Here is an 8,934-nt window from a genome sequence, read left to right as displayed (position 1 = left end):
ACATGACTAAGTGCCAAAAGGTGCTCACAGAACAGAAGACGACTTTGTTTTACAATAAAAATGTTTCTAAAAACGTGTGTCTGCTGAAAATTGGTGTGTGTGTGGATGAATGTGCGAAGAGATAGTGGACATAATTTCGTGTGTCTGACTTGAACGGTTTTGAAGTTATCTTTGTTTAAAGTCAAAAATAACGCCAAAACCGGCCATCTGAAAAAGGACATCGTGATACCTCGTGTTTTGAATATGCCACAGAAAAATAACAAGAAGCACAAATGAATTGCATTTAGTTTGATTGAATGCCTGAAACATCGCTTTACAGACGAGACCAAACGTCAAATCTAAATCTCGAGAGAATTTTTTTTTTTCGATAACCGAATTTTAAGGTGTCGCACGCAAGATGATTCGTCATCACGGCATACATTTTTCAATCGCAGATATTTACTAAATTTCTTTTTCAAAAACTCTGGAATTGATGTCGACACGTCAAGCGATAACGGTGTATCAAACTGCTGTCTTTCAAGTAATCCAGCAAAGACTGCAGAACTTTTGAACAGCATTTTTGAAAACGATTTGAAAATTTCGTCATATCTTGCGTGCGACAAAATGTTCGGTAATTAACGGTTATTTTCTTTTAAAAACAAAATTTACATGTACAAAGATCTACTTCATTTACGGAACCACGTGACACATTCTGTGTTCAAAATTTGTGAAGAAATCACGAACCACGATTGCGCTATCAAGTGTTGAAATTATGTCGTCAACATCTTTTCAGATCTTGCGTGCGACACCTTCTTGCGTTCAACATAAAATGTCACTACCTTATCGAGTTTAATGGGTAAAACTAACTATTTGTTGTCTTAGTTTAATCTTCTTAATTAAAAGCGTAATAAAACCGAACTTCTAAGATGAATTTTAATTGAGATTAGCGAAAGAGCGGGCACGCAAGTCGACCTTAAAGTAAAAGAATGATAACACGAGCGTTTGTCGTGTTGTCTTGCGTGCAACACATTGTCCAAAAAGGAAAATGTATATTTTTCTCAGACGTTTTTTAAGTTGAAACCTTGAAACTTCACACACATTTGGGGTTTAATCGCCCCCATGCATGGTAAAAGTCTTGTTGACCCTTGTCAGATTTCAAGGTCACGGCTGGGTCACATGTGGTTCAGAAAACGGATGAAACATATTTTTTCAGAGATTTTTGAAGCTAGAACCTTCAAACTTCAAACAACGCTTTTGCTTAATGATTGTTCAACATGGAGAATTCAAGGTTGATCCTTGAGAAATGTGAAGGTCATAGCAGGGTCTCGTGTGGGTAAAAAAAAAAACATAACCTTTTTCTCAGAGTTTTTCAAAGCAAGAACCTTGAAAGTTCACATTTTTGGGCTTAACAGCCTCCATACACGATTAAAGTCTTGTTGACCTTTGTCGAATCTCAAGGTCACATGGGAAAATCAAAAACACGAAAATGCATCATTATCTCAGTTGTTTTTAAAGGGAGAGCCTTCAAACATCACACAACTCTCAACTCCGACTTAAAGAAGTTAAGGTAGATCCTTGTCACATGTCAAGGTCACAGAAAGGTCTCGTACGGGTAAAACAAACAAAACAAACAGATAATATTCATTTTTTCAGCTTTGTTGTTAGCTAGAATAGAGGCACATGCCACCATTCCATTCAACATGACTCATAGAAATGTATGATGTATGACGTAATTGCATTGTGTGTAATGACGCGGCTGCCTCTGTAGTTATTCCAGCCTTTGAAGAAATGGCGTTTTTCCTTGCTTGGACACATTTTTCCTTTTCTTGGATGTTTCAGGAGTTTGGGTGAGTTTGGTGTATATGGTTGAACACAATTTAAAATTTGCATAAAAGTGTATTAAAATAAACAGTGGTAGCCAGTCTCATCTGTTGTGTCGACAATTTAATCTCTTTTGTGTGACCTCAACTTGACCCCTCTGAATGCTCTCAATCATGGAAATTGACCACACTTTGATTATAACCAAACAACATCAAAACTTTGGAATGTGTGAAGTTTCAAAGGTGTTGCTTAAAAGGCGTTCGTGAAAATGACAATTGTATGTGTCTGACTTCAATGCGACCCCGCTGCGACCTTGACGTTTGATTTTATCAACCAGACTTTCATCATGTGTGAATGACTTCAAACACTATAAAACTAGTTGAAGAAATTGACAATTTTTCAAAGTTTAAGCCAGATGGCACTGCTGTGACCTTGAAATTTGACAAACATTAACCAGGCGGTCACCTTTTTTAGAAAATATCCTTAAAGGATCTTTAACCTTACTGTGACCTTGGAATTTGATGAGGTTTAATTTAACTTGCGTAGTGTGCCAAGTTTCAAGGCCCTAGCTTCAAAAACATATGAGAAAACCTCATTGAAAAATGTATATGTTTGACCTCAACGCGACCCTGCTGTGACCTTGACTTTTTTAACCAGACTTTAATCGTGTGTGAACATTATACACTAGAACTGTGTGTATTTTCAAAGCTCGTGCTATAAACGCGCTGAATAAATTGAAAATATTCCACATTTGGACCAGATGTGACCCCGCTGTGACCTTGAACTTTGACAAAGATTAACCAGCAGGTCACTTTTAATGAGGTTTTATAAAAATGCTGAAAGTATGTGAAGTATGTAAAGTCTAACTGATCTAGTATTAAAACATGTAAGACGTGACAACGACAATTTTCCAGTTTGCAAAGGAAATTTAACCTCGCTGTGACCTTGAAATTCAATGTTGTTTAATGTGATGTGCACCATACCTGGAGGTCATTATACTTTGGTTGTGTGCCAAGTTTCAAAGCCCTAGCTTTAAAAACGTGCGAGATAACCTTAATGCTATGACTCAGTGCCGTTTTGAATGATATAACGAACAAAATTATCGTTATTTGTAAAATCATTTGGGTAAATTTATCTTTTCTTTTCGTAATTGGGTTCCAGCATCTGTTGTCTTAACAAAAATCACAATATCAGTCGTGTTTGTCAACTTTTATTTTTTAGCCCCTTTGTCCGCTTTTCGTGCGCACCTTTTGGCACTTAGTCACATACATACATACGCACGCACAGACAGACAAAAGTTACGAGAACAAAGGCTACACTTCGTGAGCCAAAAATGCATTTATGTATGCATTATTAGTGTATATATGTACATCTTAAAGTGTATCTAAACCCCATTTTTCAACCCAAAACCCTTATTACCAACGCAAACATACACCCAGATGCATTCCATTCCCACCCCTTCAAAGGCCCGAAGATGCGAGGAGCAGACGCAGCGAGTGGGAAAAGTCCGTAAAAGCTCGCACCTGCCAGCCTTCAGCTGAAACAAGACGATGATGCTAAAAATAGAAACGTCGGCAGATGACGTAGCGATGGGACTGGGAGTGGGAGCGGAAGCAGCGCCCTCTCCATGGTTCTAGATCTAACTTTCTGCAAACACGAGTAGATCGTTTCTGCGTCGTTTACGGTTGCAATACTATCCATGCAAACATGCCGGGAATAAGTAAGCTTACTCACGGGTTCCCTCAAGTCTTTCACAGAAGGAAAGCTTGGATTGACTTTGTGGAAACGGTTTATTCACAACCAACGAGTGGACACCATTTTGCAGATGATGCATTTGCAGAACAGTTCACAGCTCCCTTGTTCGAATCCGAACTCGGTTATCGTCCGAGTCGGAGGTTGATGGAGGATTCTGTCCCGTCAGGGATCCCACTAACGTTTATCAATGTGAAGAAGAATTTGAATGCTGCATAAAAGACGGTTGAGACGGCTGACGAAGAAGTGTCGAACCGGAGAAAGACTCAAAGTCGACGGAAAAGAAAAGTGATGAAGGCAAGTGATCGTTATGTTTCTGTTGGCGGTGCATGATTAAATTTAACGGCAGACGTAGTGCGTTGCATCTCCATCGTTTATGTAAGGTATGTGTGTCCGTGTGAATATGTGTAGGAGGGAGACTGAGACTCTCAAAAATTCTGATTTCTGATTTCTGTCTCTGTCTTGCCAATAAAATAATAACGAAGAGATACACACAGAAAGAAACACACAAACAGACACAGACACACACAACCACACCCATAGACATGCATATTCACTTTCTTTGATCCAGAATCACAGAGACAGACGGACAGACACATACACCACACATACGCATAGACATGCACATACACTTTGATCCAGATTGACACATAGACGGACGGACACACACACACACACATTCACACGCAAACAGTCACATTCACATATACACACACACACAATCACACTCAAAACACACATCATACCTCCAGCAGATTTTTTTTTACAATGTAGAAATATCTAGGTCATTGATTGTTAGATTCATTCCTGTAAAATCTCCCAAATCTAACAAACAAATACATGTACATGTAGTTGAAACAAATGTCTTGTGCAAGAGAGATCAAGGGAGATAATTTTGATGCAATTGTTAATGACATTGCATAGTGATATCCTTTAAAAAAAAAATTGAAAATAAGGAATTGAGATCTCTACACAATTTATCTTCCTTGTTTTATGTATGACATTGAGTTATAGTTAAAATTGTATTCTTGGAATTGTTCAAAAATAAATTTGAAGGGAGGCAACTACTAGATGAACAAACAATATTACAATTTACACATTCAGTTATGCTTTTTTTTGGATAAGATCTATTAATGAGAATTATACAATAAATACACATGAAGGGGGGGGGGGGGGGGTGCAGAGTGATTTTGAATGAGGTATCTGTCTAATATTTAGTAATGCGTGGAATTATGACTGAGAGTGAGAGTCATTAATTCAGTGCATTTAAATTTGTATCCTGTTTTCAGGCTGTTCCTTGCCACTCTGCATTACAATGAAAATGGGGACAGGGGTGATGCGCTTGATGAGGAAGGAAATCCCACGTTGTCCATCACATTCCCAAAAGGAAAGAAAGGAGAGTACAGTGTGAGGAAGTGCAAAGGGCCACGAGCTTATGGTAAGTTACATGCAGGGTAATTACTGACTGCTGGTTTTTAGCAGACACACACAAATGAAAATCCTCTTCTTTTCTTATACTCCAGAATTCTGGCAATTTACCCAAACACACACTCACACACACAACTGAAGAGGGAAAAGACAGAGAGAGAAATATTACATTTAATTTTGTTCAGTTGGGTATTCGCTAGAACTGCAGCATTCTTCCTAAAATGCATTTTTGCAAGCATAAAAGCTGTACTTGGTTCCGTGCTAATAATGCCTTTTCACGACTATCTCATCCTGAGCTATCCACTGTTACATTTACAGGTCACGTGTCAAGATTGCTTCAACGTCTGTTTGAGAAGCTGACAAAGGATCCAGGTGCCTTTGAAGCTTCCTTCCCAGAGGAATTTTGTGACAAACCTGACTTTTGGGCCGCTGCATATCACCCCCCCCCCCCCCCCCCATACCGATAAGAAGCTGCAGCACCATACAGTACAAGATAACCAAACTGATCCCACTTTTCCCCGCTGATGTTGACACCAACGACAATACTGAACAAAATGCACTTGCAAGGAATTACAGATTTTACTCTTTTATTTCATAAGTGATGCAATAGATTATAAATACATTTTCATGTTACCATTTTCATTCAAGCTCAGACCACTCAAAACCTCTGTAGTACATCAGACGGAAATGCATATCTGATGGCCCGTACTCCACATGAAGGTAAAGGTATCCTGATTTTCCTCCCTAGCACACCATGGCACCACCTCACAAGCTGTCAGAATCCTATGTAGCGGTACTTCCTGAAAAATAATCACAAAATCTGTGACATAAGTGTGTGTTGCATAGTCCGGCAGGGTGTTCCTACAAAAGGTGTGGAAAGTGGGGGGAAGAACACTTATTTTTCGTGAATTGATAGAATGGCTTGTTTCATGGCTGGCTGGCTGTGTGTGTGTGTGTGTGTGTGTGTGTGTGTGTGTGTGTGTGTGTGTGTGTGTGTGTGTGTGACAGTATGACAAGATCCATGTAAATCTTTCATTTTACCTAGTTATTTATGTTTAAAATGTACTTTCCAAAATGTGTTTCTTTCCAGCATTATGTTGATCTTGTTTCACACAAAGTGTATAAACTATGAATCTATTATTCACTTCTGGACTTCAGTGTGGAGAGATCCGAGGATAACAAAATAATATTTACTGGTTTGTATATAATATATTATATGCATCATACCATGTCAAACACATCACAATATAGACGCGTGATCGACAAGAAGAGGAAATACTATGTGTGCACTTGTATGTCTTATCTTTTAATTTAATGGGTTTTTTTTAATGGACCAACTTTCAACTTTGTGAGAAGAAAAAGTTTTTAAGACATGAAAAACAAGGATTGCTTTAAACCTGCAAATTAAAAAAAATCTTCTGTCACCTTCTTCTTCAGGTGTGTGAATGGATGGGTGTACGGGGTACATTTGTCATGTGGAACAGACCTAGAAGTATCTGCCAACACATCACGATGATGTGACAAGCACATGCTTGGTAAAGAAAGATAGGTGTGTCACTTACTCCTTAAGAGTAGTCTGTAAAAACCCATGCTCCTCCCGGTACTGGTAATATGCCGTCTCCAGCATATCCGTGTTTAGGCAGACGCTTTCAAATTATGGGAGCTGCGTGATGCATGTAATGCCAATTTTTTCGGGAGGTCTGCAAACATAACAGTATTGTTATAACTTATGGTTAACTATGAAATTAGTGTAAGAACTTCTGTCTTTCTTTATTTGGTGTTTAACGTCGTTTTCAACCATTCAAGGTTATATCGCGACGGGGAAAGGGGGGAGATGGGATAGAGCCACTTGTTAATTGTTTCTTGTTCACAAAAGCACGAATCAAAAAATTGTTCCAGGGGCTTGCAACGTAGTACAATATATGACCTTACTGGGAGAATGCAAGTCAGTTTCCAGTACAAAGGACTTAACATTTCTTACGTACTGCTTGACTAAAATCTTTACAAACATTGACTATATTCTATACAAGAAACACTTAACAAGGGTAAAAGGAGAAACAGAATCCGCTAGTCGCCTCTTACGACATGCGGGGGGCAGAGAAATAAGGATGTGGAAAAGAAGACTTTTGGTAAGTGAAATAAAGGTGATGGATCCAGTCAGGTAGAAATAAGACAACAAGAAAGGAATCGGAAAACTGCAGGGAATAGTAGGGAGAGTTTTCTTGGAAGGAAATATAGGTGAAAGGACTGGTAAGGCAGAAATAAGACAAAAGAAGAGAAGTAAAGGGGTGGGGAAGCTTAGTGGAAACACTCCCGCCGCGTGAAGGCGACCCCATGGGAGCAGTGTAAGAACTAAACTTCTAACAGACATTATGAAGTTAAGGCTTTACAGACTATTTATAGTAATGAATAACCTCTGCATCTATGTTGCAAAATAGTCACACTTTTCCTTTGCTCTTTTCATTGAAAAAAAAAGTAATTTAACTAATGCCAAGTAAAAAGTAATACATACCTGCCTGGGACAGTTCAGCTTCTTCATAATTTTAGTAGACTCTGTGCAGCAGTTGCATTCCTCCACTTTCTCCATCTCCACACAGTTGGCACATTCAGACCTGAAAGTATCACAAACAATCTTCACTCGTTTCTATCCTTCCGCCGAGTGTTGCGAATGCACACATGTTGGAAGTATTCTTAGATTTCATCAGAAAGAAATAATAACATTAGTTCTAAAAATGTAACTTGCCAACTCAAAATGTAAACACTAGGGACTGCCAGATTCGCATTCGTCAAAAGCTCGTGCGTGTCGATCTTCGTGAGTTTGCTTCTATAAAATGTTCATTCTGGAGGCCTAGTGAATTTCTTGCATATAACCAGGTCATGTCCAAAATAGACACTAGCTCTGGAGACAGACTGAAAAACCAAGTTAGCATAGCCTAGTGCACAAACACCCACACAAACGGTACTCATGTCACAGTTCAGATCTAGATCTAGACTCCAAGCTTGACACATCCTGTCAGAATGTCCTTTTCTCGGTTGCTTGTACCCAAAATAAAACGTGACTTCGTTACTCACCAGTCTGTGTTCCCAAGGCGATTAATCATGCTGCTGTTGTCAGAAAGATGATTTTCCTCCACGTTCCTTTCATTTTCTCGTGCCCGAGGTTCAAACATAATTATATGGTACAACACGATTGTGGTTCACCACGTTTTGTGCGCCACGACTGACTGTCGACAGTCGTCCATTGTGCTCTCTTCCCATGTCTACGTCACAGGCACTTGGCTGGCGCGTCGGGAGTTCTCGGGTTTTCTCGGCAAAGTCCGGATGAGCAAATTTAGTACGCATGCCAGTTGGCGAACGGCTGAGCGCAGAGCGGTTAAGGTGCAGAAAAATGTCGTAACTGGAACCCCTCTACACACACTCAAACCTGTACTTGCAGGGTTTAGACACACTTTAAGGCAGGTCAAATGGAGACAGGGATATTACTCTTCATACACAAAGGGAAAACACTGAGTTGTGTCGCCATTTTTTCCTGGCAGGCTGGGAATTCGAACACATCGAACAGGGAACGCAGAAGAAGAAGAACACGTCGAACATTCGAATGACGCAAATAGAACAAACGTCACATTTTTCAGGCAGCGTAAGTGAATGACGTCAGAAAATGACGACACCGCCAGAAATAAAAACAATGCGACACGCCTCCCAACCACGAGGTCAAAAACACGTGGGCATCTAATGAAATCGGTACAAAGCCGTTCTCTTTGCCAGTGACATCGTAATAATCACCAAAGCTAACATTGAAGCTCCGGTAGCAGGTAAGAGAGTGTCTCCCAACCCGTGATGCTCACAGCGTGATTGCATCAGAATACCACATGTTAAAACCGGTGTTTGAACTAGAATAACAGCCAGTAGTATTAAGAACAAGTGTCTTGTGTATGCAGCCCTCTTTCTACTGTA

The 8,934-nt window shown here is 39.6% G+C and overlaps 1 long non-coding RNA gene across 2 annotated transcripts; it reads right to left on the bottom strand.

Annotated features, from left to right (window-relative positions):
• Positions 1 to 4,292: 4,292 nt before the first annotated feature.
• On the bottom strand, positions 4,293 to 8,428 carry LOC138950559 (uncharacterized). 2 transcript variants are annotated; one of them, XR_011450721.1, is made up of 4 exons: positions 8,053 to 8,428; positions 7,493 to 7,592; positions 6,543 to 6,680; positions 4,293 to 5,780 (listed from the first exon to the last, which is right to left on the bottom strand). It is a non-coding gene; the product is annotated as an uncharacterized lncRNA (long non-coding RNA). The 2 variants fall into 2 exon arrangements; XR_011450720.1 differs by having other exon boundaries at positions 7,493 to 8,428.
• Positions 8,429 to 8,934: the final 506 nt, after the last annotated feature.

Source organism: Littorina saxatilis, linkage group LG16 (genome assembly GCF_037325665.1).
Source record: "Littorina saxatilis isolate snail1 linkage group LG16, US_GU_Lsax_2.0, whole genome shotgun sequence".
Lineage (NCBI taxonomy): Eukaryota > Metazoa > Mollusca > Gastropoda > Littorinimorpha > Littorinidae > Littorina > Littorina saxatilis.
Note: the sequence above shows the minus strand (reverse complement) of the source record. Positions and strands in the feature narration are given on the sequence as shown.